This window comes from Mauremys mutica, chromosome 1, assembly GCF_020497125.1.
Source record: "Mauremys mutica isolate MM-2020 ecotype Southern chromosome 1, ASM2049712v1, whole genome shotgun sequence".
NCBI lineage: Eukaryota > Metazoa > Chordata > Testudines > Geoemydidae > Mauremys > Mauremys mutica.
Genome location: NC_059072.1, coordinates 178877595 through 178890808, shown reverse-complemented (window position 1 = coordinate 178890808; position 13214 = coordinate 178877595). Strand labels below are relative to the sequence as shown.

At 44.0% G+C, this 13214-nt stretch overlaps 1 protein-coding gene across 8 annotated transcripts in view; it reads left to right on the top strand.

Annotated features, from left to right (window-relative positions):
- The window catches only part of HTR1F (5-hydroxytryptamine receptor 1F), a 206986-nt gene that overhangs the window by 176393 nt on the left and 17379 nt on the right, over positions 1-13214 (top strand). For 5 of the 8 annotated variants that reach the window (XM_045002066.1, XM_045002064.1, XM_045002063.1 and 2 more), the window contains exon 3: positions 10101-10218. The exons of 2 other annotated variants lie outside the window; for them this stretch is intronic. The gene's annotated coding sequence lies outside the window, so the exon portion shown is untranslated. The remainder of the gene's footprint in view (positions 1-10100; positions 10219-13214) is intronic. One more of the 8 variants, XM_045002069.1, reaches the window with a different exon arrangement.

Sequence of the window (13214 nt, the reverse complement as noted above, 5' to 3'; positions counted from 1 at the left end):
CTACATGTTCAACAATCACAGACTCACCTTCTTTTGCAGTCTGTGGAGAACTCTATTATAGCACCTCCCTTCATACCTCCTGCCACTCTTCCACATTGCATCAGGTGCAGGGAGAGGGGAAAACAGCATTCACCACCTCTTACCTGTAAGTGGCTGCTCCGTGCCTGGGGTAGGGTGACCAGACAGCAAGTGTGAAAAATCGGAACAGGGGGTAGGGGTTAATAGGAGCCTATGTAAGAAAAAGCCCCAAATATTGGGACTGTCCCTATAAAATTGGGTCATTTGGTCACCCTACTCTGGAGGGAGTAAGGGATGGGGATGGGGACGGACAGCCCAGATGTGCCTACCTTTAAGATGCAATACAGACACAGTACCTTTTTCTTTTTTTTTGATCGCCGCTGCTGCCTGATTGGTTACTTCCAGTTCCCCATGGTTTCTGGTTGGCCGGTCAGTCCATAACTCTGGTGTTTGTATCTTTGAGGTTCTTCTATAGTTGACTCTTTCCTTGGTGCTGTCAAGGTGGCTGATATAGGGCTTCATGAGCAAGGAGGATTCTGGGTCCCCAGGATCACTTTGGGCATTTCAACATTGCCAGTGGTAATCCACCCTCCTTGTAGCTTTCTGTGTTATTTAGAGATGCAAGCTTCATGCCCCTTCCCTGACCAGCCAGCAATGAATTGTCCCTGGTAATCCACCAATACTTGAATAAGCATACAAAAGTAGCCCTTTCTTCTGATGTACCCTTGTGGCAAGGTGGTTTGGTGCCAAAATAGGGATGTGTGGGTTGTCCGTTGCTCCACCACAGTTCAGGAACTCCATAGCTGCAAATCCATCCCGTGTCCTGCACTTTGCCAAGAATCGCCGTCCTGCATAGCACAAAACTATTTATTGCCTGACAATGGCTCCCACAGTGGATTTTCTAACTCCAATATGATTTCCCACTAACCGGGAGCAATCCAGTACTGCAAGTTTCCACAGTACGATCGCCACTTGCATCTCCATTGTCAGTGCAGCTCTCATTCTCCTGTCCCTGAGCATCCATAAGTTCTGCAGCCACTGCTCATCATTCTAAGCCCGTGTTACGGTGTGATCCCACCAGTCACTCCAAGTTTCTGAGGCCCAGAAGCAGCACTGCACCATCTGCAGCTGCTCTGAGAATGCCACCGATAACTTTGAATTGATTCTTGCTGTCCCCCAGAGCAATCTGTCCTCAAAGAAATCATCATGCTCTACACTAAGAACTAAGAGGTTCTTCTTATGGCTCTGCAAACCAGAGGATCACACGCCCTGTGCCTGCAATGCTTATAAACAATCATGCAGAGCTGTGCAGACTCCAGGCTTCTGTCAGAGATCGTGGACAGCAAGGAAGGCCATGCGGGTTCATGGGATATTTAACAAAGGCACCAAACTTATTGAGGACATTATGGGATGGAGACAATTGCATGCTGGGAAGTTGACCCTTTGTTCCCAATCACTCCTGCGTAACTCGCTTCTGTCCCACCATGCATTGCCAAAACTTCCCAAACCACACTGCACTGGCAGGTTGCACACTGGGATACCTACCCATGGTACATTGGCACAAGCACTCCTAGTGAGTACACACACTGCCACCACAAGGAACCAAGTGTGCACAAGCAATATACTAATTGCAGGAACTTTATGCAGACTTAATTTGCATCAACCAAAGTCTGTAGTGTAGACATGGCCTTAGAGTGGGGCCCTGATCCTTACAGAGGCCATTAGGTGCTATTGTAATACCCAAAACAAGTCTTACTACAAATCATCAGTTTTGTAAGTTTCTAATTTTTCTCAAGCATCTCCTCCTCTTCTTCCTTTATTCTGTAATCAGCAGCTGTAAAACTTGTGAAATTTGTGTGTGCTGTCTTGCAACAAAGTGAAGCATTTCAAAGAAATATTGTGCAGTATAGAAAATGTTGATTCTTTTTAGCTTCTAATGTCAAGAAAAAACAAAGCTTGTGAAATAATTATTTCTTCACATTAGAATTTTCATATGCAACAAGTTTTGAAAGTCTTCAGTAAATCTAAAGATAAAAGCATCAGACTACTCAAGAATTTTGTACTTAGGCATCTTAAAAGGGTGTGGGAAAGCTGTCTACAGGCATCCTTGGCAGTCAGAATGTAAAGCAGAATTTAAGCTTTCTTGTCTTGAAGTATTTAAAGGCTTTGCTATTGCAGCATATTGGCAATCTTCTAAAAGATCACACCAGTAAGATTCCTGAAATAAAAAAAGTATAAAAACTTGCAATACACTTCTAGAGGTCGTTTTATCCGACGGCTATAATATGATTTGAGATTTTAGCGGCTCTACTGAAGCAGTTTTCTTGGTTTGTGTGTGTGCCATTTAAAGTTGTGCAAATGGTGTTAGACAATCAGCGACCTGTTTTGAATCCCCAAGACAATAATAAAGTTTTCTCATTATTAATTCTGAATCATCAGCTTAAATTTTAAGTCTTTCACTGTCATCTCTGCTATGTGTCACAAGTATGTTAGAAAATTATGCAAAGGAAAAGGCTGTGTGTGACAGTCTGTTATTTTCCTATCAGAAATGAAAATGAGTTCACCAAGCACTAGAAGCTTAAAGGGCCCAATTTAATAATCAAAGTGTCTCCAACAGAAGGCCTGACATACCCAGAAGTGAGATTAATACAGAAAAGTTCCTGTAGAAAACAATTCCTACCTGTTTCTTTGGTCTACATTCAGATACCATTTTTAGTGCTATCCTGCTGGTATTAGTTCTCTTAAAAGCAAACTTTTGTACAAAAGATACTTCCATGAATTAGAATGTGAGTTATCCATCGTAATTGTGGCATTTCCCATCTGTTTCCGGAGAGAAATAAGCTACATCAGCAAAAGCACCTTTATGTCACTGTAACTGTGTCTGCACTAGGGCTTTTGGCAGTATAGAAATGTTGTAAATTCAATCAATCACACCTGTCAGGGTTCCTTCCCCACTCTGAACTTTAGGGTACAGATATGGGGACCCGCATGAAAGACCCCCAAGTTTATTTACCAGCTTAGGTTAACAGTAAGCTGCCACCACCAAGTGTGTTCCAAATCTTAGGGGAGAGCCACTTGGAACTCTGCCTTCCCCCAAATATTTCTCAAGTCCCTAACCCCCCCCTTTCCTGGGCAGATTTGAGACTAATTCCTCCCCCTCAAGTCCTTACACCTCTTTTCCTGGATAGGCTTGAGAGTATACCCTCACCAGTTAGTCCTGGTGAACACAGATCCAAAACCCTTGGATCTTAAAACAATGCAAAATCAATCAGTTTCTTAAAAGAAGGATTTTATTAAAAGAAAAGGTGAAGTTCATCTCTGTGAAATCAGGATAGAAATAACTTTACAGGGTAATCAGATTCAAAGAGCCCAGAGGAACCCCCTCTAGCCTTAGTTTCAAAGTTACAGCAAAACAGGCATAAACCTCCCTCTAGCAAAGGAACATTTACAAGTTGAGAAAACAAAGATAAAACTAACACCCCTTGCCTGGCTGTTACTTACAAGGTTTGAAATATGAGAGACTTGTGCAGGAAGATTTGGAGAACATGGATTGATGTCTGGTCCCTCTTAATCCCAAGAGCGAACAACCCCAAAACAAAGAGCACAAAACAAAAACCTCCCTCCCCCCCAAGATTTGAAAGTATCTTGTCCCCTTATTGGTCCTTTGGGTCAGGTGTCAGCCAGGTTACCTGAGATTCTTAACCCTTTACAAGTAAAAGGATTTTGGTGCCTCTGGCCAGGAGGGATTTTATAGAATTGTATACAGGAGGGTTGTTACCTTTCCCTTTATAGTTATGACAACACCCCTAACAGACACCATGATACTGGCAAGTTTGTAGCATAGACTAGACCTTAATGTACCAAAAAAGCACATGGGAGCAGCAAAGAATTGCTTTCCAGGAAGCAAACCCTAATATGGGGTCTAGACAGTCTAGTCACTGTTCTTAGCACAGTCCCTCTCAGGCTCAGACCACTTGTCTAACTCCCTTCCTGGGGATGTGGGATGCACCATCAAGGTGGGTTAGACCTCCAGTGGGAGACCTGCTGAGCCTCCCCCCAACCCCACTCTCAGTTGCTTACACACAACTCTCCAAAGTTGCACCTAGGCCATGGCCCCGCATGTTACTAGTTTAACTCCTTCAGGGGTAACATGGCAGGAAGACAAGGAACACAGGAGTAGCAGAATAATTTCTTAACAGACACTCCCTCTTGCTTGGAAGATGCCAATTTGTTGAAATCTAAATGCTCTACAGGAATGTGGAGATTTTTTACTAAACTTTTGACAGAAACCTGCCTGGTTTTTGGCCAGCTCACCCAGCTGCTTCCCAGGCAGCACAGGCTTTCAGGCACCCAGGTCCCTTGGGAAATATAGTTCATTTGGGAAACATTCCCAGGATCAGAACATGTCATCCTTTCTGAAACAAAATTTTGGAATTTCACTTCCACAAAAAAAGTCAGCATTTTGGCTTTTCATCTCAGGTAGGGTGGGACTTTTCCAAAACCTCAACATTTTTCACAGCCAATTGTATAGGTGAGTCTCATTCAAAGGCTGTAGCTCCAGATTGCTCTCATTGATGGGCCTTCTGCAAGGCATCAAACAGCTTTCCCAAGCAGGGCAGCTGTCTAGAATGCAATACAACAAGCTGCCCTTGGGCAAGTTCAGACTAGTGTTTAACACAGTGTTCATATTTTGATATCACCATATCCCCATCTGCCTCACATCAATGCAGACAAAACCTGTAAAATGGACACCATAGCGAGAGAGGAATGCTTACCAACATATAAAAAGTCCAAGTCAATGGAGAGATATTAGACAATTTTGATGAGGTTAGAGTAAATAAAATGACACACTTGTATGATACAATTTGAGAGTTATGTAATCTTTATAGACTATCATAATGCATAAGCATTAAAGGAGCAAAGTTGGGATTGTACATGCAATGTTAACTTTGACATTTTCCGTGGTTAACCATACGCTGCTTAATGTTCTCCTGTTTTGCACAGAATAGTTGAATACTGGCATGCTCTTTTTTGCTTGTGACCCCAATGAACTACTTATGACAGCAGCTTTATGGTATCTTGGTGAGCAAATAGTACAATAGTATCTTTCTGTAGGGCCAGTCAATATTTTGAAAGTGCAGCTGTCTAATTCTGTAGACTGAAATATATGGATCTTTGCCAGTTACACGGTTGCCTGTGCGATTTGTTGTATAAATAGGGCTAATTTGTTGCCACTTGAATGAGACTCTAAGTTTCTCATGGAGGAACCCAAGAAGGTAGGGAACAGCTTTTATCCAGGGAGATCCCCAGTACCTTGGCATGAAGAAGGTAGGAATGACCCTTTTTCTGTTTTGATCCCAGGTGATCTGAAGGCCTCCACCCCTCCTCCAGCTCTCAGAGACATAAGTGTTCCCATACATACAAAAGGAAAGGTTCCCTGTCCAAGGTCTCTAATATGGGGCAGATTTTGCTGTCCCAAATTTAAGTCATTGGGAGCTTCTTGATCTGGAGAGGGACCATCTGCTACCAGGAAGGACTGTACTGAGACTTCAGAAGGGAAAATCGCAGCACCTTCCAGTACCGGGGCTGCTTCTTTGGCACCTTGTTGGTACTGCTGGATTTGGCACCTTCTACTTCAGCAGCCCGAGATGTGGAAATTACTTCATTGACTCCAGCTCACTACTCGGCTCCAGAAGACTGTCCTATTGCTGCTGGAACTGGAGTAATCTCTTCTCTCTAGACTCAACTCAACAGCACTTAGAGATATCGGTAGCGGATGCAGTCCATGGTGCCCCTCTGTCCCCATTCACATGTAAGGGTTGAGCTAGATTGTCTCTAGTACCATGAACAAGTAGAGGCAGGTCATCACTGCCTTTTCTGGATCCAGGATCAGAATCCCCAGAGGTGGAAGTCCCCCAACCATAGACTATGCCCCAAGGGATCTCTTGAGAGGATGGAGCCTAGACAGAATATTGGGAGCCTCCAGGATTTCTTACCACTCCCATCTGAGAGACTATCCCCCTATACTTATTGGTACTCTACCCCTGGGGCCTGGTGCTGACTGGTTATAAGATCCTGTAGGAGCAGTACTGGGTCACAGAAGATCCACTGGATTACTATCCAAAATACACTTGGTGGCATAGGGGACCCAAGCAAACTTAGGGTTCCAGGGTGGAAGGGGAGCTTTCTCAGCCTTGTCAGGAACCACAGCTCCATCCCCATGAGGAAGAAGAGCAACAAGAGTAGGAGACGTCTATGCCCCAGACAAGGCAGTGCTTCCAGCTTCCCATCAGGCCCTGGTGATCCTAATCCTTCCGGGACTTAGTCAAGAGACTGTCAGAGTCACTTAAAATTCCCTTGGAATATGTCCAGGAGGCACCACACACATTACTGGACATCTTGCATAGTTTGAGCCCGAGCAGAGTGACATTTCCTGTTAATGAGGCCACCCTCGAACCTGCCAGGATTCTCTAGCAGACACGTGTCACAATTCCACCAGTGTCCAAGTGGGATGAATAGACATTTCATACCTGTAAAAGGGTCAGAGTGCTTATTTTCTCAACCATCTCCCGAATAGGGGTGGTATGCAGCTAAGGATAACCCAGATCCAAACTGCGTGAGAGAGAAGTGAAGAGGCTTGATACCTCAATGGCAGGAAGGTGTATTCTTCAGCCTCTCTACAGTTCAGAGTCTCAAACTGCCAAGTTCTGATGGCCAAGTATGATTTTTACCATCATGACAAGCCGGTCACCTTCATCGATAAGTGCCTCAGGACATCAGAGACCTGTCCCAGGCCCAAAGTAATAAAGGAAAGCTGGTAGCGAGACTGGTGCTTAAGACTGTTCTAGATGCAGCAGATATGGTGGCGAGATCTGATGTCCTCAGGAATTCTGAGGATGTGCTTCAAACAGCGGTAGAAGACCTGTTTGAGTGCAATTCAGTGCTAAAAAGACAGATGAGTCTCTCCCACTACCTATCTGCCTGGATAGGAATTACAGAGGACAGATGGGTACTAGAGGTTGTCTCCTCAGGAATCACCCTTCAGTTTTCTTTCATCCCCAACTCCTAACTTTCTCTACCGTGTCCTGTTTCAGGCAGCCCTCTTGCAGGGGGTAGTCACTCCTCGACCTGGGGATGATGGAACTAGTACCTTCTTGCATCAAGGGGAAAGAGGTTCTACTTGAGGTAGACTTCTGGGAACTGAGCAAATTCATCCGCTGCTTAAAATTCAGAATAATAACTCTGTCATCCATTATCTCATCACTAGATTCAGATAGTTGATTTACAGTCCTTGATCTCAAAGGTGCCTACTTTCATGTAGACATTCATCTGGAACAGAGGAGATTCCTGACATCTGGCACAGAGGAGATTACTGAGATTTGTGACTGTCAAAAAGCACTACCAGTACGGAGTTCTGTCCTTTGGGCTCTTACTGGCACCAGGTGTTTACCAAGGCAGTGTTGGTGGTAGCAGCTCGCTTTCATCAGCAGAGGGTGATAGTTCCTTCAGGGTAAGCCATCTTACCAGGAAGCAATCTCTGTGCTTTGCCATTTTTTTGAGAGGCTTGGCCTCATAATGAATCTGGTGAAGTCCACCCTGGTATCTTCACAATTGACAGAATTCATCAGGAACAAGGCTGGACACTGTTACAGCCAAGGCTTACTTATCAGAGGACAGTTTCCCCTGCATACTGGGCTCATACAGCAAATCCATTTGAGCCCTATAATGTCCATACAGTCCTGCCTGCATTGTTGGGCCATGTGACCATGAGTACTTACATAACCTTGTTTACAAGGAGTCAGTTGTCTACAGACCTGGCTGTGAATTGTCTATTTCAGAGTAAACACAGTTTTGACCTGCTAGTTATGATTCCCCTAAGGGATATGGTCCCCTCACAAGTCCATGCTTCACATCAATGAGTGAGAGCTGAGAGCAGTCAGAGTAGCCTGCAAACAGTTCCTCCCTCGCATCCACAGTCAGGTGAGGTGTTAAATGACGTGTCTAGTTGGCAGCCGGTATCAAGCAGAGTGCCCCAAGAGTTGTCCTGGGGCCAGTTTTGTTCAAACTCTTCATTAACGATCTAGAGGATGGCGTGGACTGCACCCTCAGCAAGTTTGCAGATGACACTAAACTGGGAGAAGTGGTAGATACGCTGGGGGGTAGCAATAGGATACAGAGGGACCTAGACAAATTAGAGGATTGGGCCAAAAGAAATCTGATGAGGTTCAACAAGGACAAGTGCAGAGTCCTGCACTTAGGACGGAAGAATCCCATGCACTGCTACAGACTAGGGGCCGAATGGCTAGGCAGCAGTTCTGCAGAAAAGGACCTAGGGGTTACAGTGGACAAGAAGCTGGATATGAGTCAACAGTGTGCCCTTGTTGCCAAGAAGGCTAACGGCATTTTGAGGTGTATAGGTAGGGGCATTGCCAGCAGATCCCCTCTATTCAACATTGGTGAGGTCTCATCTGGAGTACTCTGTCCAGTTTTGGGCTCCACATTACAAGACGGATGTGGAAAAATTGGAAAGAGTCCATCAGAGGGCAACAAAAATTATTAGGGGGCTGGAGCACATGACTTATGAGGAGAGGCTGAGGGAACTGGGATTGTTTAGTCTGCAGAAGAGAAGAATGAGGGGGGATTTGATAGCTGCTTTCCACTACCTGAAAGGGGGTTCCAAAGAGGTGAATCTAGACTGTTCTCAGTGGTAGCAGATGACAGAACAAGGAGTAATGGTCTCAAGTTGCAGCAGGGGAGGTTTAGGTTGGATATTAGGAAAAACTTTTTCACTAGGAGGGTGGTGAAGCACTGGAATGGTTACCTAGGGAGGTGGTGGAATCTCCTTCCTTAGAGGTTTTTAAGGTCAGGCTTGACAAAGCCCTGGCTGGGATGATTTAGTTGGGGATTGGTCCTGCTTTGAGCAGGGGGTTGGACTAGATGACCTCCGAGGTCCCGTCCAACCCTGATATTCTATGATTCTATGATTTAAACTGCCCAAGTTTTTATAGATCAGACCAAAAAACAAAAACAAAACTTTTCTTCTGGCATAGCCTAAAACATATGTTTTAAGGAGCCAAGACTCAAATGTGTTCAGTTGATTGTTGGCAGCATGATGTCAAACGTGACTAGCTGTGAATTATTAATGTGAATTAGGCAGTAGGTGCACGTCTTATAAAAGTCACAGAGTAGATGTTTCACCAAAATATTTGACTAAAAAGGACCATCTTTCCTTAACACCACCATTCTCACCCTTCGCAGGTTGGTGACCCCTTATTCGAAGGCAAGTGTTCGCAACCCCCTTACTTTTTTTTTTTACTCTTGTACAGTAGCACCAATGCTAAGCCTCTTGAAGTTGTGTGTGTGTGTTCAAGAGGTTGACAGAAGATACGTGAACATGAAGGATAAGGTTGGGAGTGGGGAGAAAAAAAATATTTGCTTTAGATGGTAGTAAATTTTCAGTGCCTTTCATGACCCCCTCAGGTTCACAACCCCCTGTTTGAAAAACTGCTTTACAGCATAAATCAAGATGTTTTATGGTATGTCCACTCTTCAACCATCCCTGTTCCACTTCAGTTGAGAATTATGAGGGGCAGCCTCCTACACAGTATAAAGTAAATCAGGTGGTTTACATAGATCCAGGTTTCACAGTGATCCATGGAATACTTGCTGAATTTTCATGGAGTGCTGGTTGGTTAACAGGACCTGTCTCTCCTCCTTGTTTTTTCTCTTCTGGATCAGAACAGATGGCAGAGGGAGATGAAATAAAGAGCAAACACAGCATGACTAATTCCCCCCCCCACACACACACACACACAAAGAAACAGGCATGCATAAATACTTTCCCAATATTATTATTCCATGTAAGCAATTGCTATAGTTGCTACAGAGGTGGGAGGGGAGATGGGTCGGACTATCACAAATGTGAGGGGTGGTGTCCCTGAGGCACTATCTCCCATAAGAGCCCATCCAGGCTAAAACATCAAACAGTTTGAGAATGCTTATTGTACACAGTTGTCACATTTTTGCTTGAAGATGTTCTTTTGTTACGGACGAGGAAACCTAATCCCTGAAAATTACCCCAGCAGGCACTCCGCCACTCCAGAGAGGTACATGTCTGAGGAGACGAAGAAAAGACTGTCATGAAAAGACAGCCAGGGTTACATCTTTCCATAATATCCAAAGCTTCAGTAAAACATGAAGGTGAGTTCACTAGCCATCTGTGACTGCCTCAGTTCTTTTTCTATTGGCTGAAAGTGCACATTTAGAGAGCTTTCTGAAAAGGAAGGCTTTTTTACCGTGTCTCTGCCCCAACACACATTGACGAGAAATTTGTTAGCTAGATTTATAGACCTATTATATAGATACAAAAATTACCTGAAGGAGGTTTGTTATACATCTAGTATATTTCATTCTCAGTTATTACCCCTGACGACAGAGAACGGCGGAGTTCAAGTCAATAGCCCATGGATTTGTACATTTTGTATGGGAGGCATTCTCAGGGGACTCTAGCCTTTACTTTCCGCTCTTGGTATGTTGGCTTTCAGAGACCGTGCAATGTGCTGTCTTTACTCAGGCTTCTCCCAAGGGGGTGGTTTGATGATGGAGTTCTTTATTATTTTTAGTTGACACTAGTTCTGCTGATACGTGTGTGGTTTTATAGTTATTTTTGGTGTATGGGCCTAGAAGGCCACAATAGACCCATTTCTACAAGCTGGAAGGATAAATAATTCCAGTTAAGTGAGGCTCAGCTGTGAGAGCTAAATTGGTTTTGCAGTATTGTTCTTCTAGCTGGCCAGTAAATTTTAGGTCCAAAATCTACTACCTAGAAATGCAGGCAGCAGCCGATGTGTCCTTGAACATTCCTCTAAATATCAGCAGGAGAAAAGCTAATAGCAGAGGGGTTTCCCCCATCTGGTTAAAGCCAGATTCAGCATCAGTACCTGCCTCGAGGATATTTGTTTTAAAGCTACTTGTGGTGTATTTCACTTTGGGCTGCTTCAGAGGTTATCATCTTTGTTTTTTAAATCAGATAACATAAAACCTGTAGAAGGTGTTTCTCTAGAAATGCAGGCAGCAGGAGAGATGTCCTTGAACATTCCTCAGACTACAATACTCTGTTTTTTTTTAAAAAGGGCAAATGTTACTTGAAAGCTTGCTTTTGAGCAGGGTAGTTCACACTGAAGAGAAGACTGGCTCTGGTCGGGATGTTGTGGATGGCAGCTTCCTGACTCCCAGTGCACGGGTGCCTCATGTGTTCTCTGTCCCTCCCATCTCAAGTTCCTTGTCCAGGGGTAGAGTTGTATGGTGCCTGAGGACCACAGGAATGCCAGTCTCCCAATCCATCACTATTTGGCTAAGCATTACCCTTCTCTCCCACCTTACTTTGGGAGCTGGGTCTTAGGCAGGTGTGGGAACACGGTGACAAGTGTGTTTGTGCCTCCTCAATAGAAATATTGTGGGGGCTGCTCTGTGTTTCTGCCCCCCCGCCGCCTATCACATACCTCCCCCTGAGGCCCAAGCCCCAGGAGCAGCTATCTCCAGACCCCTGACCTCCCCTCTTCTGCTCGACACTCTGACTCCACATTCAAAGCGAGATTCCACTGCTTCTGGGATTGATCATCCCAGAGTGGAAGTGTTCTTGCTCCAGAGTTGCCAGCACAGGTCTGGCTCTTCCCCCTTTGCTATTACAATGGTACACACCAGAAACTACTGGTCACCAAATTTAAGGTTAGGAAGGAGTTTACTCACTTGGCTTAGTCCAAAAGCGTTCTTTGCCTTCCAGTAAGTGCCCGTCATCCCTTCTGTTAGGAGTGGTCCTCATTGGGCAACTGCCATTTGGATGACTAGGATTTTTGTTTTGTAGATGTCTGGGCATGAGGAAGGTCAAAATGCATCAGGCCCATTTTCAAAAGTGAGTTAGGCTTTTAAGTGCCATGATAATTTTATCTTTTATTTACAAACACTCATTTTAGGGCTGGTCTACATTAATGCTGTAAATTGATCTAAGTTATATAAGTTACATAACTTAGGTTGACTTACAGCGGTGTCTACACTGCGCCGTGTTGACAGGAGACATTTTCCCTTCGACTTAGCTTGTCTTCACGAAATCCATTAAATCGATACCGCTGCATTGATTGCAGCGGTGCCCATTTAGCCAGTAGCGTAGACATGGCCTTAGTTAGGATACCAGTGGGTGGTTAGGTATTAAACTGACCTGATATCCAGAAACCAGGCTTAGTTCATCTACATCCTGGACCAAAGAAGCTAGCAATAGGACCAGCAAGAGGGCAGGATAGACCTTAATAAAGGTATGGAGTCTTTCCTTCCTGGAGGGAGAGTAGTATGCAGGATTGACTCGTAAGGTATGGTGGAGACATGGTTGTACCTTAGTATGGGTCCTGTAGGGTTAAGAAGGACGAAAACAAGCATAGGGACAAGGTGTCCAATTAGCAGTTTGAATTTATCATTCTCAGGCCAAATTAAGCTGGTCTAAGTAAAGATATGGACAAGAGCTTTCTACGTTATATTACTATATTTTTAATATTTTATTTCAGAGTAAACTATGGAACAGAGGGGGTGATATCTAAACTGCAGAGATTTAGCCTCTTCACTTGAATGGCCTCATTTTAGAGAGAAATTCTCTCCTATAGCCTTTTGAGCCCTTAATACAGTATCAGTTGCAGCCAGAAAATAGGGAATCTTACTTTTAGGGGAAAAGACAGACTTAACCTTTGAAGTATATTTAACCAGGCAATTTAGTACCATGCAGTAAAATATTTTCTGATCCCTGCTGGTGATCACACCCTGATTTTGCCCATGAAAAATTCCCTGCTTCATCCCTTAAACAAACAAAAACTCAAATCCCCCTCACACACACAACTGAATTTAAACTGATAGGGTGGGGTGATATATTATGCAATATAGTACTCTGAGCCCTGCCACCAGGAACTGCATATATCTTGTGATTTCAAAATATGTGAGGAGGTCCATTTGTCTTAGAAATATATTGCAGATTCAGATAGTTGCTACTCGTTTTAAATTTGTTCCACTTGCAAATATTTTATTCTATGATATGTTGACTCTAAACATCATATTTACAACATATGTTGTATACAAAGATCCTGTATAGTTTTCTTTTTTTTAAGCTGCTGTTGCTATGCCAGAAGTACAGCTGATGCTTTACAGGAAATACAAAG